This window comes from Prionailurus bengalensis, chromosome B2, assembly GCF_016509475.1.
Source record: "Prionailurus bengalensis isolate Pbe53 chromosome B2, Fcat_Pben_1.1_paternal_pri, whole genome shotgun sequence".
Taxonomy (NCBI): Eukaryota; Metazoa; Chordata; class Mammalia; order Carnivora; family Felidae; genus Prionailurus; species Prionailurus bengalensis.
In genome coordinates this window covers 50,773,351-50,799,532 of record NC_057349.1, presented here as the reverse complement: position 1 = coordinate 50,799,532, position 26,182 = coordinate 50,773,351, and the positions used below count along the sequence as shown (strand labels likewise).

The 26,182-nt window shown below is 40.7% G+C and overlaps 1 long non-coding RNA gene across 1 annotated transcript in view; it reads right to left on the bottom strand.

Annotated features, from left to right (window-relative positions):
• Positions 1–15,877: 15,877 nt before the first annotated feature.
• Positions 15,878–26,182, bottom strand: part of LOC122489637 — a 28,222-nt gene continuing 17,917 nt past the window's right edge. The window contains exons 2-3 of the long non-coding RNA XR_006298962.1: positions 19,122–19,283; positions 15,878–16,134 (exon numbers count right to left, since the gene is read on the bottom strand). This is a non-coding gene — a long non-coding RNA (uncharacterized LOC122489637). The remainder of the gene's footprint in view (positions 16,135–19,121; positions 19,284–26,182) is intronic.

The following is a 26,182-nucleotide window of genomic DNA, read 5'->3' as shown; positions in this document are numbered from 1 at the left end:
TTGTGATAGAACTTGAAGTCTAGAATGGTGATACCTCCAGTTTTGTTTTTCTTTTTCAAGATTGATTTGGCTATTCAGGGTATTTCATGGTTCCCTACAAATTTTAGTATTGTTTGTTCTTGTTCTGTGGAAAATGCTGTTGGTATTTTGATAGGGATTGCATTAAATCTGCAGATTGCTTTGGGTAGTAAGGACATTTTAACAATATCCGTTCTTCCAAACCATGAGCATGGAATGTCTTTCCATTTCTTTGCATTGTCTTCAATTTCTTTCATCAGTTTTATAGTTTTCAGAGTACAAGTCTTTCACCTCTTCAGTAAAGTTTATTCCTACATGTTTTACTATTTGGCAATTGCCGATGAGATTATTTTCTTAATTTCACTTTCCGCTGCTTCATTATTAGTATATAGAAATGCAACAAATTTCCATACATTTGTTCTATATCATGCAACTTTACTGAATTATTTCATCAGTTCTAGAAGTTTTTTTTGGTGGAGTCTTTAGGGCTTTCCCCTTGACATCATTTTAAAGGCCTGTGGTTTATGATGAAATTTTTTATAATTGTGTTCCTAAGATACCAAGAGCCTTGCTATATATAGGAAGGATCATGTAAAACTTCAAAACATTAGGCTGTATCTGATATTGGCAATTTTACACGTTTAATCTCTATAGGTGGCATATGGCTATGAATTTGGCCAATTGAACTTTATGCTAGAAATCATGCCTTAAAACTTTTCCAATCTTTATATTTCTCATCCTACTTGATAACATACTTTCATTTTTGAATCTCCAACCCCCTACCCCTCAAAATAGGTTATCAGGCAGACCATTTGTTCCCTTCAATTCTATTTTTAGAGTGGATTTCCTTTGGACAGGGTCAATAGAGCAGCTGCAAGAGCTGATGTCTATTCATCTGTGGCAAAAAAAAAAGAAAAAAAAAAGAAAAGAAAAAAGAAGAAGAAGGAGAAGAAAAAGAAAAGAAAAGAAATAAATAAAAACCTTCACAAATGAGGGGACACCAATGCCCTCCCTGAGCCACTCCAAATTCAGCTCTAAGTGATGAGCCCTGCTGGTCAAGAGATGCAGAGTGCTTTTCTCCTGAACCAGTAGGTGCCGGATTGAGGAATATGTATAATATATATGTGGGTATAAAACAACGAAGAGGACTAGCAGTTAGTATTAAATATTACTTTTTTAGGATACATCATCAGAAAGTATTAAAGAATAGAAGGGAGGAATTTACCTATGCTTTGTGCTAGGTTGAATCAAGGAGGAGTCAAATATATGTTCTGCTCTCAAGGAGTTAATGGGTTGAGACACAAAGTAGCAAGTGATGAATTTTACAATATAACACCTAAGATTTATTTTTTTAAGTTTATTTATTTTTGAGAGATACAGTACAAGTCAGGGAGGGGCAGAGAGAGAGAGGAAGAGAGAGAGAGAGAGAGAGAGAGAATCCCAAATAGGGATTCGATGCAGGGCTCAAACTCATGAACCATGAGATCATGACCTGAGCAAAAGTCAGACGCTTAACCTACTGAGCCCCCCATAACACCTAATATTTTTGCATGCTTACCATGTGCTTTAACCTACTTCAGCTCACCTCCCAATCACTCTGTGAAGCAGGTTGCTGGGAAAACAGACAAGAACAGCAAGAATCAAGCAGTTACCAATAGATTAAGTGACATTATAAATGTGAAATTTTGTTTCTTCATTTCCAAGTCACAGACTGTGTGAAGTAAATTTCAATACTAGCTAGATGGGAGCTCAGGAGAGGAAGACATGTGCTCCACTTGCTGGGTGTTCTGTAACCCAACCTGCTCCTTCCCCCTGCCAGCCGCAGCCCCAGCAGGTCGCCTGTGCCCCTGTGGCCAACCCACAGGATCCAAGACCATTCTGGGCACTTCCCTCAAATGGCCATGAGCAGCGCGTCGGTTTGAGTTTCTGAGATGAGGGACAGAAGTAAAGGCCCAATCTGGAGCCAGAAAGGCAGGTAGCCAGCAAAGGTTGCTTCATACGAGGTAAATGTTTAGCTCCAATTCAAAGTCCACAGTGAGCTATTTTTACCCCTGGCTACCTTAAAGGAACCTCATTTCTTCCCAGAGAGTAACTCAGGCATGGAGAATCTGGCCCACCTAATGTAACCTCAAATTATATTAAAATGCTTTCAATTCATGAATGGCTTCAGGGCAGAGTCTGTCAAATAATGAATCCATCCATATGCCTCCTCTCTATGGATGGTATTATTTTTACATTTTGCTTCCCATGTAAACCTGAGCAATAAATTAGGGGCAGAGACCCTGCCTGTGGTCCTCAGTATCCCCCAAGGCACATGGCCGTGCTGGGACACATAACACAAGTTCAATGCATCTTGGCAGCATTTATTGCAAAGATGTAAATCTTAATTTATTATGGTGTGTCCTCTTGTTAAGAGGGGAATCAAAGACACTAGTGTGGAGGACGTATTCGATTTTTCCTGGTTGGCAGGCAGAGAGTGAAAATTTCCCTTTACGCTCTCCCTTCACACATTCCCCTCCCCCAGAGCCTGCCATCTGTTCTGGAATATCATCATTCATGCAGGGTTACCCCTAGCGAGCCTTTTTAGACAGTGTTTTGTCATGAACTATAAGTAGTAGTGATTCAAAACAGAGATTAGAGATGAATTTACTCCTCATCCTTTCCCTTGCCCTGAGCAGTACTATACAGAAACACAATACTTGGTTATACAGCTGAAGAACACCCAAAAGAAGTCCTTTTAAAGTCTTGCAGCCAGCATATGGACCTCACCCACCAACAGCACCACACACACCATTCATGAAGTCTTTGTTGAGCACCCTGCATGGGCAAGCCCTTGTGGGAGGCACCAGATGAATAAAATACAGACATTTCTCCATGGAAGTTACAAAACAACATGGGAAATGAAGCACATAATTGTAATATGAAGCAGGTCATGATAAAGTGCTGAAAGAAAGATACACACACAGTCATATCAAATAGGATATAGGAGTTCTTGCAAGAGAGCAATTCCTGTGTTTAGGAATCAAGGGAGAGAATACCTTAAAGGCATGTGAGCCAGACCAATGCATAAGGTAGGATTTAGTCATGTGTGGTCAGGCCCTAGCAGGGAACAGCAGAAGTAAAGGCACAAGGACGTGTTCAGGAAACAGTGAGCAAGTAATTCGGTTTCATCAGTATGGGGGGCCATCAAGGGGACTAAGAGGAAATAAAAGTTAGACTCCTGTCAGATCAGGAACTATGTCAAATTACAGACTACAAAGTTAGGCTTACTCCATGGGCAAGTTTTTTTTGTGCTCAGCAGTGACAGTCAAACTGTGTTTGAAGAAGTCCAAACCACTGCAGGCCCTTCCAGGAGGCAGAGGTGTGAACCTACCTCTGGGTCCTTCCCATATGGAGCCAGAGGGCAAAGGAGTTTCAGAGCATAGAACTAAATGGAGATGGGTAGAGCGACATCTGGCAGGGCACATGGAAGATGTCTAGCCCAGCCCCATAGATACTGTGGCTCAATTTCACAGGTTAGCAAATGGAGGCATGAGAGACCATGCTGTCTAAGGCCAAGTAAACTGTTAACTACCAGAGGCAGGATTTGAACTCAGGTGGATGTGATTTCAAAGCTGGTATATTGGGGGACCTGGGTGGCTTAGTCAGCTAAGTGTCTGACTCTTGATTTCAGCTCAAGTCATAACCTCATGGTTCATGAGTTTGAGCCCCGCATGAAACTCTGCACTGATGGCGTGGAGCCTGCTTGGGATTCTCTCTCTCTCTGTCTCTCTCTCTCTGTCTCTCTCTCTGTCTCTCTCTCTCTCTCTTTCTCTGTCCCTCCCCCACCCTTCTCTCTCAAAAATAAATAAACATTTTTTTTTAATGCTGGTATTCTTGCATTGTATCAGCCTTGACATCATTGCAGAAATGTTGACATCTCACTTGACAACACAGACATGCACTTTGATTCTCATGGCACCACTCCATTTCAGCAGCCAATCTTGGGATCATGGTGGCAGAGGATTCAGAATGTTGGAAAATGTTACTGTAAAATGACAAGCTGGGTCTCAAGTTTGGTAAGGAGAAAAATATCCATAAAGGTGCCAAGCATCTATAAAAATGAGGAGTCCAGGGACCAGAAGATGAAAAAAGAAAAATAATAATTATAATAATAGTGAGCATTTTGGTAGGTGCTAGTCAATATTGAAACACTTTACATATATTATCTGAATTTTCACAGCAGCTGATTGAAATGGATGTAATTAATATCATCCCTGGCCCAGAGAGGTTCATTAACTTGCCTAAGTTCACATAGCCAAGAGAGGGGCAGAAGCAGGAAACAAATGCAGGTATTCCTGACTTTAGGGTCTGTGCATAGAACCTTCACAAAATGTCCCTTTGAACGATGTCAAGTAAATAAGGAAAAGACATTTCTTTAAAAATGAAATAAGACTCTTCAGGATTTGGGAGGTTTGTGCTTATTGGAAAATCATATAGCCTGTGGCTATCTAGAGATGACTTTTCCCAAGGTAACCATTCATTGTTTATGTTGGGTCAAAGTCTGCTTTCTTTAAATTTGCCTCCACACGATGATGTGGAGAAACAGGAACCCTCTTGCGCTGTTGGTGGAAATGCAAACTGGTGCAGCCGCTCTGGAACTCAGTGTGGAGGTTCCTCAAAAAATTAAAAATAGAACTACCCTACGACCCAGCAATAGCACTACTAGGAATTTATCCAAAGGATACAGGAGTGCTGATGCATAGGGGCACATGTACCCCAATGTTTATAGCAACGCTTTCAACAATAGCCAAATTATGGAAAGAGCCTAAATGTCCATCAACTGAAATGGATAAAGAAGATGTGGTTTGGTTTACATTATATAATGGAATGCTACTTGGAAATGAGAAAGAATGAAATCCTGCCATTTGCAGCAACATGGATGGAACTGGAGGGTATTATGCTAAGTGAAATAAGTCAGCCAGAGAAAGACAGATATCATATGTTTTCACTCATATGTAGAACTTGAGAAACTTAACAGAAGACTATGGGGGAAGGGAAGGGGAAAAAATAGTTATAGAGAGGGAGGGAGGCAAACCATAAGAGACTCTCAAATACAGAGAACAAACTGAGGGTTGAAGTGGGGGGGTGGAGAGGGGAAAGTGGGTGATGGGCATTGAAGAGGGATGGGATCATTGTTGGGATGAGCACTGGGTGTTGTATGTAAGCGATGAATCAAGGGAATCTACCCCCAAAACCAAAAACACACTGTATACACTCTATGTTAGCCAACTTGACAATAAATTATATTAAATAAATAAATGAATCTAAGCTAAATAAATAAATAAATAAATTTGCCTCCACAAGCTTACCCCCACTGCCTCCCCTCCTCCAGGGCAGTAATGTTAATTCTGGCCACTGCTCATCCCCACGTGTTGCCCAGGTCCACCCCCTTCCTCTCTGTCCTGGAAACCAAGGAGTGCTGCTTCTGTCACTTTTGGGCTAGTAACACAAAGACCGAGTTGCTTGAAGCAGGAGTTTCAAGGATACACTTAGACATCCCCCCTTTGTCTTCAGTAACAGCATTTTCCTCCCAGTGGATTCAAAGCTTTGAATTTGGAAAATTTCATCTCTCGTGGCATCTCTTTATTGTGGATAGGGATAGTTGTCACTTTGGGGGCATACTGGCTCTTAGTTCTTTATTTGTATTAGCTCATTTGTCCCCATAAATAACCTGATGAGATGATACTATCATTATTGCCAGTCTGCAAGTAAGGAAACAGATTCAGGGAAGTTCATTTATCTCCTGTTTCCTGGTCACTTGACCATTGGAAGCAGGCTGAATCTGTCTTCTTTACTCTGAGAGTTGAGGTAGGACTCATTTACCGTTTACTGGAGCCCTATTAAGCCCCATGATGCTGAATATTAACATGATTATATGTATTCTAGGGTGATGGTTGGTAGCCCCAGTTCTTGATGACATTCCAAAATGCGTGGAACCACATTTAAATCACCTTTAAAAGTCATAGTTGTAGACCTGAAGGCTTACAATCCATGTACCAGGGGCACCGTATTATGTGAGACAGGAAAACTGAACCATATCACTTGCCGACATAAGCAGCACAGTGTCCAAGCTGCCGTGTTGCAAAATCACATTACCTAAAACAGTCGCCATGGACAGGCAGTGATTTGTGGCTCCTGAACAGTACCTTAAATAGCAAGGTCCACGAGACATGTGGTTTAGATTTTTCTTTTTTAAATGTCCACATTCTTACCAAATGGCCTTATCATATTGAGAACAACTAAGACATTGACCAAACTAGCAATGTTTGATTTTTATTTTTACTTGGTTATGGGCATAGGCGGAAAAAGCAATCTGTTCAGATGAGTAAACTGCTTTGCATACTCAGAAAGAAAAATTCAGACGAACAGAAAAGCAGTAACAACCTCCAATTTGTGAAATTCTCCTTCATGCAAAGTTAAATACACTCTCTTAGTGCCTTCATCTGATTATTTCTTTAGTATAAGTTCCTAGAAGTAGAACTGTTGTATCAAAGGATATTATAGGAAGCCTTATGCAGTTGACCCTTGAGCAACGATTTGAACTGTGAGGATGCACTTTCATGCAGATTTAGCAGTATAGTACAGTACTGAAAATGGATTTTCCTTAAGGTTTGATAAACAACATTTTATTTTCTCTAGCTTACTTTATTGTAAGAAAACAATATATAATACATATAGCATGCGAAATATGTTAATTGACTGTTTTGTTATCTGTAAGGGTTCAGGTCAACAGTAGGCTATTAGTAGTTAAGTTTTGGGGGAGTCAAAAGTTATACTGGATTTTCAACTATGTGGGTGGTGGCACTCCTAACTTCCCTACCCCCCACATTGTTCAAGAGTCAACCGCAATATACTTCGCCCAATTGTCCTCCAGAAACGTGTCTCCCGGCATTTCAGAAGAGCACTGTTTTCCCATGCTCACCCACGCTGGTATTATCCAGCTGTTTTTGAATTTTACCACTGGAAAGTGTTAAAAGTCTGCTTGGTCTGTTTTACTTTACTCCTTGGGTCTGCCGTGTACACGGTCTAGCCCCACCTACAGCTCTGACTCCTTTTCGCACTCTAGCTCAATCATGTGCTCAGCTCCAGCTACAGGGGTCTCCTCGAATTTCCTCCAAGGTCTCCTGCCTTCACACAATCTTTGCACATGCTACTTCCTCCTTCTGGAATCTTTCTCCACAAGCTCTGCCTGGCAGACTCTTACTTTTCCTTCAGCTCTGCACTTGACTGTCCATCTCTCTCTCAGGAATGCCATCTGTCTTTCCCACATGAAGATCAGACATGCATGAAGCGCCTATCAAAGTACCTCTCAGTTGAAATTTAACCCACTATGTGATTTACTTATTAAGATACTATCTCCACAACTAAAATGTAGCTTTATGAACACATGTCATTTTGTTGTTGCTGTTATCCACCGTATTCTCAGTCTATAAGTGCCTAGGGTGTACTAGACACCCAACAAATAATATATGAATAAGTAAATAAGTGAATATTAAGAAATAAATAGAACTTACCTTCAAGCTGCTGTTACATAGGGAGTATAAGTTAAATTTCACTAAATAAACTGATTGATGAAGCCCTGAAGAGTCTTCTTACTTTCAGAGATTTTATCATGTAAAGAGTTCTCCCTGTAATTACTTGCTACTCTTCTAATTCCTCTTACTATATCCTTCTTTGATGTTAATCCCTAGACCTTTTCCCTTTTTTCCATTGCCCTCGCTCAACCCAACCATGGGTTCCTTCCTAACGCAATGACACATTCTGGGATTCCCACCCCAGTGACCAGGAATGACCTCTTTCCAGAGTACTTGACCATCTTCCAGGCTCAGACACAACCTGTTACAGCCCGGAGTCCAAATAAAGAAAAAAATTGTGTGTGTGTGGAGTGCTGAGTGCATAGCACTAACCAACAAACCAACCCCCTCTTCTCCTTACCATCTCCTGAGGGATTTTCTGCCTAAGTGGTCACTTATTTGTGAAACCCTGGGCATGGCTTTGGTAGAAAGAGAAGATGACTTAGATTTAGAAGCAATCCAATGGCTTCTTTTTATCATTTCTCCCATCAGAGTAGATCTGTTCAACACTAAACTACAAGTCAAGTTCATTATATATTTGGTATAACCTGAGAACCAACCAGATTCTGAGGATTTATGTCAGGGGACTCAAACTAACTGCCTCTAGGCTGAATCTGACCCCGTAAAAAGTTTATATTTGTCCAGAACAGTGTTTAAGTGAATGTGAATGTCTGAGGCAAGGTGTGACCTCTCTAGCCTGCCATGGTGTCTCCACATCAATGTTGTCTTACAGAGTAACAAGTACACCCTTCCCACATGCACATTCACTGTTGGGAGCCCCTGGGATAGAATTCAGCAGATTATGGGACACCTGGGTGGCTCAGTCGGTTAAGCATCTAACTCTTAATCTCAGCTCGGGTCATGATCTCACAGTTCATGAGTTCAAGCCCCACATAGGGCTCCACACTTATGGCATAGAGACTGCTTGGGATTCTGCCTCTCCTTCTCTCTGCCCCTCCCTGTTTGTGCTTTCTCTCTTTCTCTCGAAATAAATAAATTAAAATTAACTTAAAAAAAAGAACTCAGCAGATTGTACTCCTTTTTCCCACTGCTAATAATAATGACTACTCTTCCCATATACATATTTTCCTTTATTTGTTATTGTGAGATATTCTTACATATATCTGTTATTTTAAGAGGTCTTATAATATTTTCTTTCCCATCTTTCCTTCCACGTTTCAACATACATTCCTTTCTACTGTTAACTGGGCCACAGAATCCAATTGTTTTGGACCCTGGCCCTGTCCATGGTTTTTGTAGAGAGGGTGCCAGATTGAATCATGAGATGTGGCTTTATTCTGGACTCTGCCCCGATAAGCTATGTGATGTTGGGCAAATCACCTTGGAGCTTCAGTCCCCACTTGCCCATCCCAAAGTGAAGAAATGGTAATAGATGATCTCACCTTCCTCTCAAATGTCACGTTATACTTGTGTGATTTTTTTTTGTCACAATCCAAATAGAAGAAAATATCAGGGGAAAAGAAACATCCACTTCATTTACTCAACAATTATTGGTTGAACAATGAGTAAGTGCTGGGAATAGTGGTGAATAAGACAGATGAAGTCACTGCCTCTGCTAGAAGGAGACAGTAAGCAAATAAACACAGAATGCCAGATTACAATAAATGCTATAAAGGGAATGAAGCATGGTAATTTCATAAAAAGTGACTGAGTAGTGACTAAGGAGGCCAGGAAGGGCATCTCTAAGAAGATTACGTCTGAGCTGTGACCTGAGAGAGAAGAAGTGGTGAGCCACATGGGGAACCTTCAAGGCAGAGGAAACAGCAAGTGCAAAGGCCATGAGGCACATTTGAGGAACAAAAAGCAGGCCAATGTTTCCAAAGAGTATTGAGCCAAGGGATAGAAGGTACAAAAAGAGGTGAGGGAAGGGGAGGTCAAGTCATAAAGGGCCTTGTGGGCTCGGATGAGCAGAGTGCATGGAAGGGTTGTCAGTAGAGCAGTGTCCCAGGATGGTTCCTGAGGTTGCTGTGTGGGTGTAAGTGGAAACAGTGTGTGGGAGGCTAGTCTTTTCAACTGAAGCTGTCTGAGGTAGTGGAGGTGGAGAAAGAAGAAAATCTGCTTATATTTTGGAGGTGGGCCTCACAGGACTTGCTGACAGGCTGTGGACATGCAGGTGGGCAGCAGTAATCCAGAATCGCCCTTGGGTTTTGGGATTGAGGGGCTGACTGGACACTGTGTCACATCACTTGTGTCAGTATACCCTCAATCACAGGCATTAAGTCCAACAGCCCTTCCAGTCTTCTAACATCTCCCTGCCCACCTCATAAACACCAGTAAAGACAAATTTGTTCTTCCATTCAGCACATATTTATTGATTGCCTGCTACAGGCTACTTTTAAAGTAACATGGCTATTTGGTTAATTTTAGTATGGTTGTTTGAAACAGCTTAAATTGGAGCCCACTTAATCAGTAATCTAAGCCACTGATGAAATGAATTCTTTTCTTAGCATTGGCAGGCTATTTGCAACAAATGAAGATGCCTTAGCTTCACGCCAGCTGTGAGCAAATAGTTTTGGTTCTCAATTTGTAATATTCTAGAAATTTGCAGGAGATAGCCAGGATAAGGTTTGGGAATGCCTTGTCCATGTCAAACTCTGTCCAGCTGCACAACTTAGCTCTCAACTGAAAATGTCGTTTTCTGAAGAGGAAAGGCCCACGTTCAAAGGACTCCTCTGGCATCTGTCATGGTGTCTGTCAGTGAGGGATGGACTCAGTCTGATCAGCTCCTTAGAAATGATTGTGGGTACAGGTCTGAGTATGCTCCACACAGTGTTTTTAAATATTCAAACCTTCACCTGAGATCACCACTTAGGACACCTCCAGTCATATGGAGTTAGGCTAATGAATTATCTGAGACCCTTCATAACTGAAGCAAAAGAAAAATAAAACCTGTTTAACTGGATTAAAAGGAAAAAAAAATGAAATCTTCACCAACTCCTGACCAATTTGAGCCCTAAAACTCATAAACTTGGTTGTCTTATTCCACCCACACAAGAACCCTGACTTATTCAAGTGTATAAATATCCCTGCTCTCTTCGGATTATCATTTTAAGAGCCTTCAGATAAACAGGTGCAAAGTCATTGACTGAGTCTGGCTCACTTCCAAATGGAAAAAGCCTCATCTAGATTGTGAACATTTTCAGCTGCCATTTGTGGATATTTCTGCTCATTTCCACACCAGCAAGGGTGGAATCCCAAGCTCCTGTCCCAGGTTCACTGGTTGTAGCTGTACTGGAAAGTCATCTACTTTTCATTGCTTGAGTGGCTCACATAGGCTTCTGCACACACCCCAGATCTCACCTCCCAATACTCCCCAAATGATGGCTATTATACCAGAGTAATAGAGTATCAGGTAAATGTTTTTTTCCTATTGTACGGAATTTTGCTGAGGCCTAAAGGAGAAAAGACCCTACCACACCTAGCAGCTGGAGTCAGCCACTTCCCCCCAGGGTTGATGGAGAAGCACCAATTCAAGAACCAGAAGTTCTGCTCCCTAACCTACCCAACTCTACCCCCATTCATTATAAGATGACCAGGTGGGAGAAGGGAAGGTGGTCTCCTCTCCCCAGACTCTGGACAGGAAGGGAGGCTTGCCTCTCTTTTCCTCTGTTTAAATAGATCTGCCCCAGACTGAACAAAGGAAAGGAGACTGGAGAGAGATGACAGGGCTGAGAGGGGCAGTAGAGGGTACCCTGTACATCCACCATTTAGCATGAGTATCCCATGGAGGGAGGGGAGCATGGAAGGTCACGAGGACTGGCTGCCTCTCTGACAGCCCTCCCCAGAGAGAGCCACCTGCTGGATAAAGGATTGCTGCTCCTTCTTCCTGGAACACTGCTTTATGCAGGGCTCCTTCTGGTCATCCATTGCTCAGTTCAAACATCATCTCTTCAGAGAGGCCTTTGCCCTCTGGATCTTATGCTCCAGGGCAAAAGTATTCATTCAGTTGGGAGGAAATGTGGAGCATCTTGGAAAGTGCATCTTAGGTGTTCATTTTATCACCATAGATAGAGGTAGTCCTCCATAGCCTCAGTTTTGTGGCCTAGAAAACATGGCTATTAGAATATCAGGCTTCCTCCAAGATATCTGAGAAATAGGAGGGTAGAAAGTGACTAAGGTAAAGGAAGTACTTGTGGATATTTCAGTTAGAAGATTCAGGTAATTTCAATACTTAAAGTAGAAAAGATTATTAGACAATTCATAGGTAAGAACATATCCATTCTCACCACCAGAGGTTTTGCATGTGGAGAAGGACAAGTGATATTTGCTGCCCCCCCCCCAATTTTTTCTTCTTACCAAGAAACTGAAATCACCTTTATCAGGATAAAATACTTCATTTTTTAAGTTTATTTATTTTTGAGAGAGAGAGCACATGTGAACACAGGGGAGGGGCAGAGAGAGGGAGAAAGAGAGAATTCCAAGCAGGTCCCACGCTGTCAGCATGGAGCCCAACACAGGACTCAAACCCATGAACTGTGAGATCATGACCTGAGCTGAAACCAAGAGTTGGTCGCTTAACCAGCTGAGCCACCCAGGCACCCCCCCCAGGATGAAATACTTTTTAAAACTTGTTATTTTGTGTAGACAAGTGAAATGTATGGTGTTTTTTGTCTGACTCTTTATGGACAAACTTGAGGCTAAAATTTGTACTTTGAAGGTAAACTTACCAGGCCCAACCTTCCAGGTGACATTGACTTTGTGCTACTATCATTTTAGTGTTTGGTGCCAGTTAAAGATTAGACAAGTCCCACTGAAGAAGACCTTTTCCATAAACTTTGTCATCTCTCAACCAGAGACATACAACTCTATGTCACATTAGTATTTTTTTCATGTCACGTCGCTGCCATCACGTAGTTACCGCATTCCACAAATGCTAATCATCGTTTCTATGGACAATTTAAAAGAGTTTAGGTATTACTTAGAATGTTTTGTGTTGGAGGTAAGAAGGCAAGCCATGTTCAATATGTAAAATTCACAGAAGTGTGTGTGGAAGAGTTTTATATATTACATAGTTACAGAAACAGATTCAGTATGTATGTGCAAATATAGATTTGAAAATAATGCATACCAACATGTTCAGATGTGAACCTTTTCACTGGACTTTGTGGGAGGGGTCAATATGATGTTTACTTTATATAATGCCTACTCTACAAGTAAGGCACATTTTAGTATTTTTTTAAATTCACTAACTTTTCCCCCCGTATATTATTTTACATAGACTAAAAAGTAATCATCAATGATAAAGTACGGGATCAAGAACAGGAGTTAATCAGTTGCATGAGAGACTTAGAAAAAACACTTAGACTTTTGAGCAAGCCTACCTAAATTTTTCAATAACTGGTTTCTTCGTTTGGCCCTTCTTAATACACATTCATCCAGGATTTAACTTCTGTTTTGATGTGATAGCCAATTCTTATTGACTGAGTGGACTATTATTTTAACGTTGGCATTTAGATTTTATTTGTAATACAAGCGAGGCCAAAAGAAGATTTGGATAGTACACACATAACTAATTTATTTAAAATGTATTTAGAATCTATCAGATTTTTCAAAAGCATTCTTTTTCTTTAAGTTAATTTATTTATCTTGAGAGAGAGAGAGAACAAGTAGGAGAGGGGCAGAGAGAGTGGGAGAGAGAGAGAATCCCAAGCAGGCTCTGCACTGCCAGCACAGAGCCCTATGCAGGGCTGGAACTCACAAACCGTGAGATCATGACCTGAGCTGAAATTAAGAGTTGAACGCTTAACCAACTGAGCCACCCAGGTGCCCCTCTACAAAAGCATTCTTAAGCTCATTGCAGATGAACAGGGAAAATGTTGACTATCATACTTTTTGTCCCTTGCATGACAGCCATGCTAACATTTTTGTACAATGCAAACTACTAATTTGGCTGACATTCCATGTAAAACAAATTAGATTATTTGGTGAGGTCACTCTCAGTCTTATGCCTGGTTAAATCCTACCCTACCCTGTGCTTCCTTATCCACTTTTCCTGTTTTCTTTTTCTACACAGCATTGACCACAATCTGATACATGATTTATATTTTTTAATTACTTGTTGTCTTTCTCTCCCCTGCATGCTCTCCAGGAGGGCAGAGACTTTTGCTAGTTTTGTTCATTGCTTCCCCTGTTCCTAGAACAGCACCTGGCACAGAGCATTGGAGACAACCAACAAATAGTTGTTGAATTCATGAGAGATGCAATGAACATGGGCTTTATCACCAGGGGCAGGTTCATTACTGACTTGCCCTGCTTACCAGTTGCAATTTGGGAAAATTCTTATTTTTAAGTCATAAATAGATTTTTATTTCTCTGGTCTCTCTCTCTCTCTCTCTCTCTCTCTCTCTCTCTCTCTCTCACACACACACACATACACGTACACACACACACACACACAAACAATATATGCTCATTATTAAATATTCAGAAATACAGAAAAATATGGAAAGTGGTGAAAAATAATAATAATTACACCCCCAGAAGTTGTTACAAATTTTCATATATAGCCTCTGACCACCCGTGTTGATTTCCATTCATGGGATTGCAAACATAGCAGCCATTTGGTGGAACTGTTAGAGATAATGTGTAGAAAACAGCTGTGCCTCAGTGCTATTCTTTATCTGGATGGAATGCAAACCTGTATTCACCTCCAGATGCATGGGGCACACTATTATTTTGAGACAAGTTCAAGAAAATTTAGCTCCAATTTCAGATAATGATAAGAACTAATATTATAGAAGATGGTCATCACTAGAGATCCCATCCCAAGAGATAACATCTAATGCTGATGGTAATAGTAAAGTAGGAGGAAGGGTCTTCTTACATCTTTAAAAGATAAATATATATGCCAATAAATTAAACAAATATTTTTAAATGTTTACTATGTGCCTGGCTCTGTGTTTATTGTGTTCAGGTATCTTTGCATTTTAGCATCACAATAACCATGTTACTATTATTATTCCCATTTTAAGAATGAAATGGAGGGGTGCCTGGGTGGCTCAGTTGGTTGAGCGTCTGACTTGGGCTCAGGTCATGATCTTGCAGTTCATGAGTTTGAGCCCCGCGTCGGGCTCTGTGCTGACAGCTTGGAGCTTGAAGCCTGCTTCGGATTCTGTGTCTACCTCTCTCTCTCTGCCCCTCCTCTGCTCATGCGCTTTCTCTCTCTCTCTCTCTCTCTCTCTCTCTCTCTCTCTCTCTCTCTCAAAAGTAAATAAATAAATAAACATTAAAAAAATTTTTTTTTAAGATTGAAATGGAGGTGTAAAGAGATAGTAAGCTGCCCAGGTCATAGGGCTTGAAACCAAGGAAACTAGAATGCAAATCCTGGATCTGGCTCCAGGGTCATAGAGCATTTCAGAACAGCATCCAGTGCAAACATGCAATGGGGGCCTACATGCAATGTAGAAGGATGCAAAATAAGAATAACATCCAGAGGATCAAGAGGATGTCGGTCATGAGGCATGAGCATTCTGTTCCACTCTGCTATCAACTTCCAACAGGATTCATCAGTTGGTTGGCTTTTATTGGTATGAATTTGCCCTTTAAATCCCAATCATGACTAGATGAACTGATGAAAATACTGTTCTTTGGACTCTGAAGTTCAGTTTCAGACCTTAGACCCATAATGACTTTACTAAAGAGTGGGTCCCCACTGGGGCCAAGACAGGGCAGCCGCTCTATCTCAGCAGTGGCCTCAGTGCCACTGATAAGACATTCCATATTCTCCAGCTGGTTTTTGTTACCTGATAGGGAAATCAAGACAGGTGATTGGGAAATATGTATCTATGATCAAAAACATGTTATGCAGTGATTGGAATTTAATTTCTGACATGTGAGTTCACCCTTAGTAAGCTAACAGAAGGTTCATTGGACTGGCTGGGCATGCGAAGGTCACAATGATGCCCAGTCTGGTTAGAAGCTGGAGGATCCTAGGAGAACTCCAAATGTTTCCTCCCCTAGCCTATTTTCACCCTCAAGCCTCTGAACACACATCCTATTGATTGCTTCTTGCTTCACCAAGATTCCAGAATCCTTATTTCTAACATTAGTCTAGGACCCTGCCTTCAGTTCCTCATGGCCTCCTTTGCTTGAATGCCCACTGTTAGTGTTCTTGAACTTGAGCCACACCTCACTGTACATAAATTCAGAAACTGGACTTCTTTTTTGACATTGCATACCCAGAAGGAAGAAATATTGTTGAAAGAAATAAAAGAACTTTGGCATCAGACTGACTTGGACTTTAATTCAAGCCCCACATTCACTAGCCATGTAGACTTTGACTTCTCATCTTGAGAACATTTTTTGCCCCTGTGAAAATGGGGGAAATACCTCTTATCCTGCTCACTTGTTGCGACTAAATGAAACAGTGAATGAGCAAAGGTCTGTGGCAGTGCTGAGACATTTCAGGCTCTCGGTCTTCTTGGCCTCTTTTCTCAGAGCTGCCCGCATATTTTCTAGACCAGGGGTCCACAAACCATTTCTGTGAGGGACCAACGAGTTAATATTTTAAACTTTTCTGGACAAACTCATTCACAGCTGATCACTCAGGCCAGTAAAACTTATTAGCTATGTAAATTTGGACCACAGTTGTACATGAGTTTGGCATTCCACAATCAAACTACAACCCAATACTGTAATTCAGTCACTATGAAGGCTTCTCACTCTTTCTGTCTCTTACAAGTCTTAGGCACAAATATAAATTAAGCAGTTCCTTTGTACCCTCATTCTGCTTTTAATTTAGAGGACAACCCCACAATGGCTCTGGGATGGCATCAATTATCCTCAAATCAGGCCAGCTTTACAGTCTTAGGAGTGAATTGCTGGTATATAAGTTTTCTACTACTCACAGAATGACTCCTTTTGTGACAACCTGGGGGGCGGGGGAAGCTACTCTGGGCATATTTTAATCACGAATTCAAACTGGCCAGAAAAACAGTCAAAGAAAGCGTGCCTATATGCCTTATAAGATTTATACAAACTTTTACAAAGAAAACAGAGATCACAGAAGAGTGTGACTTGACTTTTCACCTTTAAAGAAGCGGCACATAAGAAAGTCTGGTTGCGCAATGCCTCCTTGAGGCTCAGCTAAAAAGTAACCCTAGCTGGCCTGAGATCAGCAGCAACCACCACAGCATTTCTTTCTTCCTTCCTGGTTATACAATTCATCATGCTTAGTGAATAGCCCTGGAGATATGACTGCAGCAAAGAAAAAAAGGGATATCTTAGGTTTAATTTTTTTTAATGTTCATTTTATTTTTGAGAGAGAGAGAGCACAAGTGCGGCAGGGACAGAAAGAGAGGGGAACAAAGAATGCAAAGCAGGCTCTGTGCTGCCAGCATGAGCCCGATGTGGAGCTCCAACTCATGAACTGTGAGATCATGACCTGAACCGAAGTCAGACGCTCAACTGATGGAGCCCCCCAGGCACCCCATCTTAGGTTTAATATAATGATAAATAAGAAGCAGTGTGAGTGGTCTCATAGAAAGGATCTACCAAGCACCTTCTCAACACAATGTAACCTCTGAAACATTCCCTCAAGATAGGTTGTCCCCACTTTGCATTTCAAGATAAGGCTCAGAGAGTTTAGACTTCTGCCCAAATTTCATCTAAACGGCAGGTAATCAAACTGGACTTGAAATCCTCTATTTCTCAGCTTGAGATGATAACTTTGCTTGTACCACACCAGGATGCCCCTTTCAGAGACTAGGAAAATAATTATAGCATTTGTATATATGGGAAATCCTACCCTCTCTTTACTTTGTTTTCTAATTAGAACTGATTTTATTTGATCACCAGCCTTGAAAACCGTGTCCTTAATTCAATTGTGCCTAATACATTTATGTTTAAATAACCATTTAAGCTACATTGTGGGTTATACAGGCTTTTCTGAACTAGTCTGAAAATCTATTCACCCTTTAATTGCTGAGGAAACTATCTGTCCCAAATTGCTGAGGAAACTCATTTATTAATATATATTTAGAGTAATGTTCAATTATGTATTATAGATTTCCAATGTCAATGAGTAAATATTGCCAGAGTGTTATGTAAATTATTAAAATTTCTGCATTACATTTACATCCACCCATTTTTATTAGACTTCTAAGAGTTCTGAAGGGCTGTGGCTTATGATTAGGAAAGACAGGACAGAAAATAGAGATAGATGTAAATCTCAGCCTTGGCTATACCTGGGAATCATCTGGAGAGCTTTAAAATGTGCAATGTCTGGGTCTAATGCTTAGAGATTCTGATAGTATTTGAGTTGGAGCCTTGGTATCAGGTAACAAGCTTCCTGGGTAATTCTGACAAACAGCCAAGATTGAGAAGGAATGAAAAAGAAACAACAATTAAAAATATCCCCTAGGAAAAAAAATTACCCCATAGAATGTACAACACCAAGAGTGAACCCTAATGTAAAGTATGGACTTAGGGTACTTAACCATGTGTCAGTGTAGGTTTATCAACTGTAGCAAACGCACCACTCTGGTTGGGGTTGGTAAAGGGAGAGGTAGGCATGTGTGGGAGCAGGAGGCATAAGGAAAATCCCTCTACCTTCCTCTCAGTGTTGTTGTGAGCCTGACTAAAATTGCTCTAAAGGAAGCCTTTAATTTTTAAAAGCATACAAAATAGATATTTTAAAAAGAAAAAAAAAGGATTTCTTCTTTAATTTGGTTACAGGAAATGTAAATATATATGGAAATGTGACTAGGAAAACATTTAGTGAAGGTAATAATTTAAACAGTCCTTTTAATTTTAAAGACTTTTACGTGACACATGAAAGACCACTTTTAAAAAGTTGTGCCTACCATGTGCCTCAACGTTTCTAAGTGCCTTACACCTGCTATTTCAAGTAGCCAAAATCATACCTAAAGAAAAATGTATGCTTGTAAGTGTATATATTGGCAAATAAGGAAAATTGAAAATAAATGGATCTAGCACAAAATTCAAGAAACCAAAAAATAACAAATAAAATCAAAGAAACAAGGTAAGAAAGGAAGGAAATAAGGAAGATAAAGGCAGAAACCAACCAAATGAGAAATTGAAAGAAAAAACGAATAGCAATTAAAAATAAAAGTCAAATATGCTCAGTTGGTAGAGCATGTGACTCTTGATCTCAGGGTTGTGAGCCCCATGTTGGGTGTGGAGCCTACTTAAAATAAATATATAGACATCTTAAAAAAAAATAAAAAGTTGGAAAGAAATAAAATTACTAAATCTAACCTGGCAAACGATCACACCAAAAGAGATAATGTATAAGTAACATTATGGATAAAAAAGAGTCTATAGTTATAAATGAAGTAGGGAATAAAACCACTTGAAGAGCATACTAGTCAGTAAGCTTAAAAATCTATATAACTTTTTCAGATAGTTTTCTAGAGAAATGCAAATTAAGATTTGTTCAAAAAGACTTAGGATACTTGACTAGTATAATAACCAGAAGAGAAAACAAAGAGGAAGCTAATCATTTACCTTGAATAAGAACATCTTTTTCAAAATGAAAGATGTGTTTTTTTCCCTCTTTCCCTCCTAGGAAGGAGACTTCCTAGAAATCCCACATCCCGCTTCTGCTGCCATCTCATTAGCCAGAATGTAGTCACATGCCCAAGGGGATTTGAAAAAGGTTGTCTTTACCTGGAAAAGGAAAAGGAAGGATGGAACAGAAGGACAAAGTTATATTCAGAGGTGGCTAGAAATATCTCCTATTAAGCAGCAACAATCAACTAGATAAACTAATGGAAAAAAAGATATAGTTGGGGTTTTTTTTAATGTTTATTTATTTTTGAGAGAGAGAGAGAGAGAGAGAGCACGAGCAGGCTAATGGCAGAGAGAGAAGGAGACACAGAGTCTGAAGCACGCTCCAGCCTCTGAGCTATGAGCACACAGCCTGATGTGGGGCTTGAACTCATGACCTATGAGATCATGACCTAAGCTGAAGTCGGATGCTTAACCGACTGAGCCATCCAGGCGCCCCTATAGTTGGGGTTTTGTTAAGCCATAAAAATAACATGTCCAAGAAATGCATAATCATTATATAAGGAAAAAAAAAATCAAGTGTGTGTACCTCCAGGCCCAAGGAGACGCCAAAGGTGGCTTTTGGGGAAGGAGTGTGGAGGGAGCTAGGACAGGCTGACGAGGCGGTCACATGTATACATGAAGCCCTGCTGGGCCTTTAACATACTGAGACATATGGTATGTGGACCTCCCTTCACACTTGCTCCAGGCCTGTGTATGTGAAGGACTTATCTGGCCAGGGTGTCAGGATGGGGATTCCTATTTTATATAATTAGGCCAAGGAAATCCTCATTGTTAAGGTGAATGAATAGAGAGCTGAAGGAACAAAGAGCAGTCTGCATAGGTCACAAAATGAACATGTGAGGAAATCAAATTTAAAGTAATACAGAAGAAGAAGCAAACAACCCATCCAAACCCAAACCATATTTATGTTTATATCGACGAGAGCCATGTGAGAAATGGTTTTCGAACAACTTCTTTGGAAATCTTGACTATGTCATGATCTAGCTTGCTTCTCAAATGGAATTAAAAACTCCTAGCAACCTCTATGTCCCCTGTGCGATAAGAGTGAATGCGGCAGAGGCCTGAAATGGAATGGCTGAGTGTGCAATGAGGTCAGCAGCTATGTGTGGTGTGAGGGAGAGAGGGCTCCATGACGCTGGGCTATAATTGGCTGGTATAAATGCCAGCAAGCCAGGCTGGCAGCAGAAGGAGAGACTGAACCCAATAATCTCAGTAGCAGAAGTTACATTAGCGTTTCTGCCCACTAGTGACAAGCACATGGTTCTTTATAAAACAAACTTCCAGCACAACAGTGTTGGCATATTGAACGCACTTATTCTTTCAAAAAGCACACCAGTTAGGAGCACCTGGGTGGCTCAGTCTGTTGAGCATTTGTCTCGATTTCGATTTGGTGAGTAACATGTCACTGAGTTACAATATTGTCACATAGGTGTATGCAAGCATAGTTTAATTTGAGTTTTAAGAAAATGCTTCATATGATCTCACAGTGGTGGGGTCGAGCCTTGTGTTGGGCTGTGCACTGAGCATGAAGCCTGACTGGGATTCTCTCCCTCTTTCTCTCTCTCTCTCTCTCTCTCTCTCTCTGCCCCTCCCCACTCCTCCCAAAATAAATACATAAATATATATATACATGTATATATGTATATATATACACACATATACATGTATATATGCACATATATGTGTATACTTATATATATATATACATATATATATACCAGTTAATTAAACTGTGATTACAATTATGTGGCAGAAGCTATGCAAAAAAAAAGAATGAAAACTGATACAAGTAAAATGATAATAATTGTCCTTGGTTGTCAGGGTAGTTTTTTCTACATTTCTGGGTTTTTTCTTGCATACTCATTAATTTCATATTTGAAAAAATATACTAAGACAATCAATTAAATTTTTAGGACTTATGAACCTAGTAAGATGGATAATTAGGAGATAAATATATATCTTTTCAATTTTTTAAAAGTTTATTTATTTTGAGAGAGAGAGAGACAATGTGAGTGTGGGAAGAGCAGAGAGACAGGCAGAGAGAGAGAATCCCAAGCAGGCCCCACACTGCCAGCGTAGAATCCAGTGTGGGGTTCAAGCTTACAAAACCAAGAGATCATGACCTGAGCTGAAACCAACAGTCAGATGCTTCACCAACTGAGCCACCCAGGCACCCCAGGAGATAAATATATTCAAATCAGTTTAGTCTCAATAATCAATTAGAATGATGATTTGGAAAGAGATATCACAATATATATATTTCACCCAGGAATAAACTTAACAAGAAACATGCAAGATCTATGTTTGTAAAGAAAAAAAATATATATATATATATTTTTATATCCATATATATATATATCCATATATATATCTCCATACATATTTATATATATATGGAAAGACATATCTTATTTCCGCGTGGGACACCAAATACTAAAAATGCTATAAGAATCCACATTAGTGAGGGGCGCCTGGGTGGCTCAGTCAGTTAAGCGTCCAACTTCAGCTCAGGTCATGGTCTCGCGGTCCATGAGTTCAAACCCTGTGTCGGGCTCTGAGCTGATGGCTCAGAGCCTGGATCCTGCTTCCGATTCTGTGTCTCCCTCTCTCTGCCCCTCCCCCGTTCATGCTCTGTCTCTCTCTGACTCAAAAATAAATAAATGTTAGGGGCGCCTGGGTGGCGCAGTCGGTTAAGCGTCCGACTTCAGCCAGGTCACGATCTCGCGGTCCGTGAGTTCGAGCCCCGCGTCAGGCTCTGGGCTGATGGCTCAGAGCCTGGAGCCTGCTTCGGATTCTGTGTCTCCCTCTTTCTCTGCCCCTCCCCCACTCCCACTCTGTCTCTCTCTCTCTCTCTCAAAAATAAATAAACGTTAAAAAAAAAAGAAAAACAAGGAAAGAGTTGTCTTTCTAAAAGTCCTGTGAAACTGCAGAAATTAAAACAGAAAATAAAGAAAGATGTGCAAGGAAGAGACCAGACTGTGTGAGATTGATTATCTGATACAGGGGGTATTTCAAATCCAGGAGTGACAATGGCCTGCTCCATGAATAGTGCTGAGAATGGTATTTCAGAAGCAAAAGAAACATAGTAAGAGTTCTACTTCAAGAGTTCCTCTCTTCAATTCTGACTGGAAAGATTAATGAATGACAAGTCTATCCAAGTAGTAGACGGAAAAACCAGTGACTATTTTATAATCTTGGGATAAGTTACTTTCTTAAGTAAAAAGAAAATTCAGAAGTCATGAAAGAAAATTGTAGCATAAATTGTAGACAAAAGATTAATATAATATGGTAAGCAACCACATAACTAAAGGGGCAAATCCAAAGGAGAAATGCTTAAGTCCAATAAACATATGAAGAGACATTCATCTTCATACATTCATTATGACATGCAAACTAAAGCATCATTGGGATCCATGTCTCTTACATTAGATCAGTTAACATTGAAAAGATTGATCATACCCAGTAGTTGCAAGGTGGTGGGGAAGAGGTATTTCTATATGTGATGGTGGGAATGTAATTTGGTGAGCCTTGTGGGGGTCAATTTGAGAATAAATATTTAAATAACCCAGGAATTCCACATCTAGAAGTCCATTCTACAAAACAACCTAACCATGGATATGTACACAAAGTGTTACCTATAAAACTGAAAAATTAGAATCAACTGAATGTGTTCCTGTAAAAGATTGGTGAGATGAATTCTGACTTAACCACGCAAGAGGATGCAATGCAGTGTCAATAAGGACGAAATAGTTCTGCATGTACCAATGATGAAAAAAGCTTGTGACATGTCACTGAATTACGATATTGTCACATAGGTGTATGCAAAGATGGTTTAATTTGAGTTTTAAGAAAATTCTTCATGTTATGTAGGGAATGGAGGAGTTTTAAGTTTTATTTTATGAACTTTTATATTGTTTCAAATGTTATTAGTCTTATGTTTTTAAAACACTTGATTTAGCTGCAGTATTCAAAATTAAGTATCTATCAGTCCCGGTGTCCAACTTTCCTGCCCTCACTGGGGTACAAGCTACTCATCACCTGTCCTCGGTGTATAAAATTTCCCTGGAGGAGCACCTGAGTGGCTCGGTCAGTTAAGCCTCCAACTCTTGATTTTGGTTTAGTTCATCATCTCTCATGAGATCAAACCCCAGCATTGGGCTCTACACTGACAGCACAGAGCCTGCTTGGTATTTTCTCTCTCCCTCTCTGCTCCTCCCCTGCTTGCTCTCTCTCTCTCTCTCTCTCTCTCTCTCTCAAAAATAAGTGAGCTTTAAAAAAAAGTTCCCTGGGGCATGCCTGGGTGGCTCAGTTGATTAATCATCCAACTTCGGCTCAGGTCATGATTTCACAATTTGTGAGTTCAAGCCCCGCGTCAGGCTCTGTGCTGATAGCTCAGAGCCTGGAGCCTGCTTCGGATTCTGTCTCCTTTTCTCTCTGCCGTCCCAAGCTCATGCTCTGTCTCTCTCTGTCTCTCAATAATAAATAAATGTTTTTTTAAAAAGAAAGTTCCCTGAACAGTGTGGAGGTTCCTCAAAAAATTAAAAATAGACCTACCCTATGACCCAGGAATAGCACTGCTAGGAATTTACCCAAGGGATACAGGAGTACTGATGCATAGGGGCACTTGTACCCTAATGTTTATAGCAGCACTCTCAACAGTAGCCAAATTATGGAAAGAACCTAAATGTCCATCAACTGATGAATGGATAAAGAAATTGTGGTTTATATACACAGTGGAGTACTATGTGGCAATGAGAAAGAATGAAATATGGCCCTTTGTAGCAACATGGATGGAACTGGAGAGTGTTATGCTAAGTGAAATAAGCCATACAGAGAAAGACAGATACCATATGGTTTCACTCTTATGTGGATCCTGAGAAACTTAACAGAAACCCATGGGGAGGGGAAGGAAAAAAAAAAAGAGGTTAGAATGGGAGAGAGCCAAAGCATAAGAAACTCTTAAAAACTGAGAACAGAGGCGCCTGGGTGGCTCAGTCGGTTAAGCGGCCGACTTCAGCTCAGGTCATGATCTCGCGGTCCGTGAGTTCAAGCCCCGCGTCGGGCTCTGTGCTGACAGCTCAGAGCCTGGACCTGTTTCAGATTCTGTTTCTCCCTCTCTCTGACCCTCCCCCGTTCATGCTCTGTCTCTCTCTGTCTCAAAAATAAATAAACGTTAAAAAAAATTAAAAAAAAAAACTGAGAACAAACTGAGGGTTGATGGGGGGTGGGAGGGAGGGGAGGGTGGGTGATAGGTATTGAGGAGGGCACCATTTGGGATGAGCACTGGGTGTTGTATGGAAACCAATTTAACAATAAACTTCATATATTGAAAAAAAATTTTTTTAATTTAAAAAAATTAAAAAAATTAAAAAAAAGTTCCCTGGAAAGATTTTAGAAAACAGTGATGCCTGTGCTCCATCTCAGAACAAGTAAGTCAGAATCCTAGGGGTAGGACTGAGGCACCCAATGCATGGTCTGCAGACCAGCAGTATCAACAGGATCTGAGAGCCTGTTAGAAATGCAGATTCTCAGGCCCCACCGGAGACCTACTCCATCAGAGTGTGCATCTTGAATCACACCTCCCAGGGAATTCATTTGCACATTAGGTTGGGAAATGCTGACTATTCCATTTAGTGACCCAGGGTAAATTACTTAATGTCTGGAGACTCCACTTTTCTCAACTATAAAATAGAGGGAAATAATATCTCTGAAAGCTAAATGGGCTTATGTGTGTAAAGTGTCCAGGGCCCCACCAGGCATATAGTAGGGACCCAGTGAATGGTATCTTTTGCATGCTGGTTACTTCCAACTTTGCGCCTCAAAAGTGGATGGCTCACCCACCCGACCTCCACTGACCACCTCACCAGAAAATCCTGTGCTCTGCATTCTCTCTGTGAGACACACAGACCAATGATCAGGGTACACGAGGTGGTGGCTACTCTCCAGCACACCCATGTGCTTCTGCTCCCACAGGTTCAGCTGTGTGTTTACCAAGAGGCAGCTGGGTGTGTTCCCAAACCTGTTTATGCCAGTAGCACTTGTTATTGAATTACATAATTTAATTAAACATTATGTAAACCAATGAAATAGGATTCCAAAAAGTAAACTGTTCCCATGAAATGCTACATTGAAGGCTTTCAAAAGACCCAATAAATGCAAGTATCTAAAAATGCGCGTGGGTGAGACAACTGTAGAAGACAAGAGAAAAGAAGTCATATGCATGTACAATTATATTTAGGTTGCTTGGCAAGGTTTGAAAATTTTTCTGTCCAACATAAGGAAACCAAAATTGAATTCACAATTGACATTTTGTGCGTGAATTTAAGAAAGGTCCATCTACCTGTGCTCACACAGAAGGCCTTGGCTCTATGTCAAAAGATTGGGGGTGAGTATCTCTATGTGTCAAGTTAAAATAAAGTATCTCCAATATGGGTAGGCATCTCTTGGAAAGATTTCCCATGTGTTCTGGTCACAGAAGGCTTGGCACTCTGCAGGGCCCAAAGAGAATTTGTCTCTGCCATCACCTGTAATGTACACACTGAGTGGGCTGATTCTTTCCTGTCCTTATATGAAGCCTCAAGCAGCCCTCCCAGTCACTCTGGGTGTGAAATGTCCTGAGATCACCTTTGGTCTTAAGGAAAGCCTTGTTTTAGTAATTAGAATAATCAGTTTAGTTTAATAACAAAATTCCATATTTTCCCCCTCCCTGAGCTGAGGCTTGATTTAGGCCACGAAACCCAAGGTATTGGGAGTCGGGGACACAGGGGCCATTAGGACAGGTGGATGTCCATCCTCTTTCAGTGCCTCCCCTTACTAGCTGCCTTTCCATCCCCTCCAAGGTTGGGCCTGGGACAAGTGGGTTAAGACAAAGGACACAGTCTTCCATGGATAATACCTCTGTGACCTGGCATGGCTGCCCATTGGTCTTGGGTGTACAGGGTTGAGTCTCTCATGAGGTATTCTCCCCATTGCGAATCCCCACTGAAAACCACATG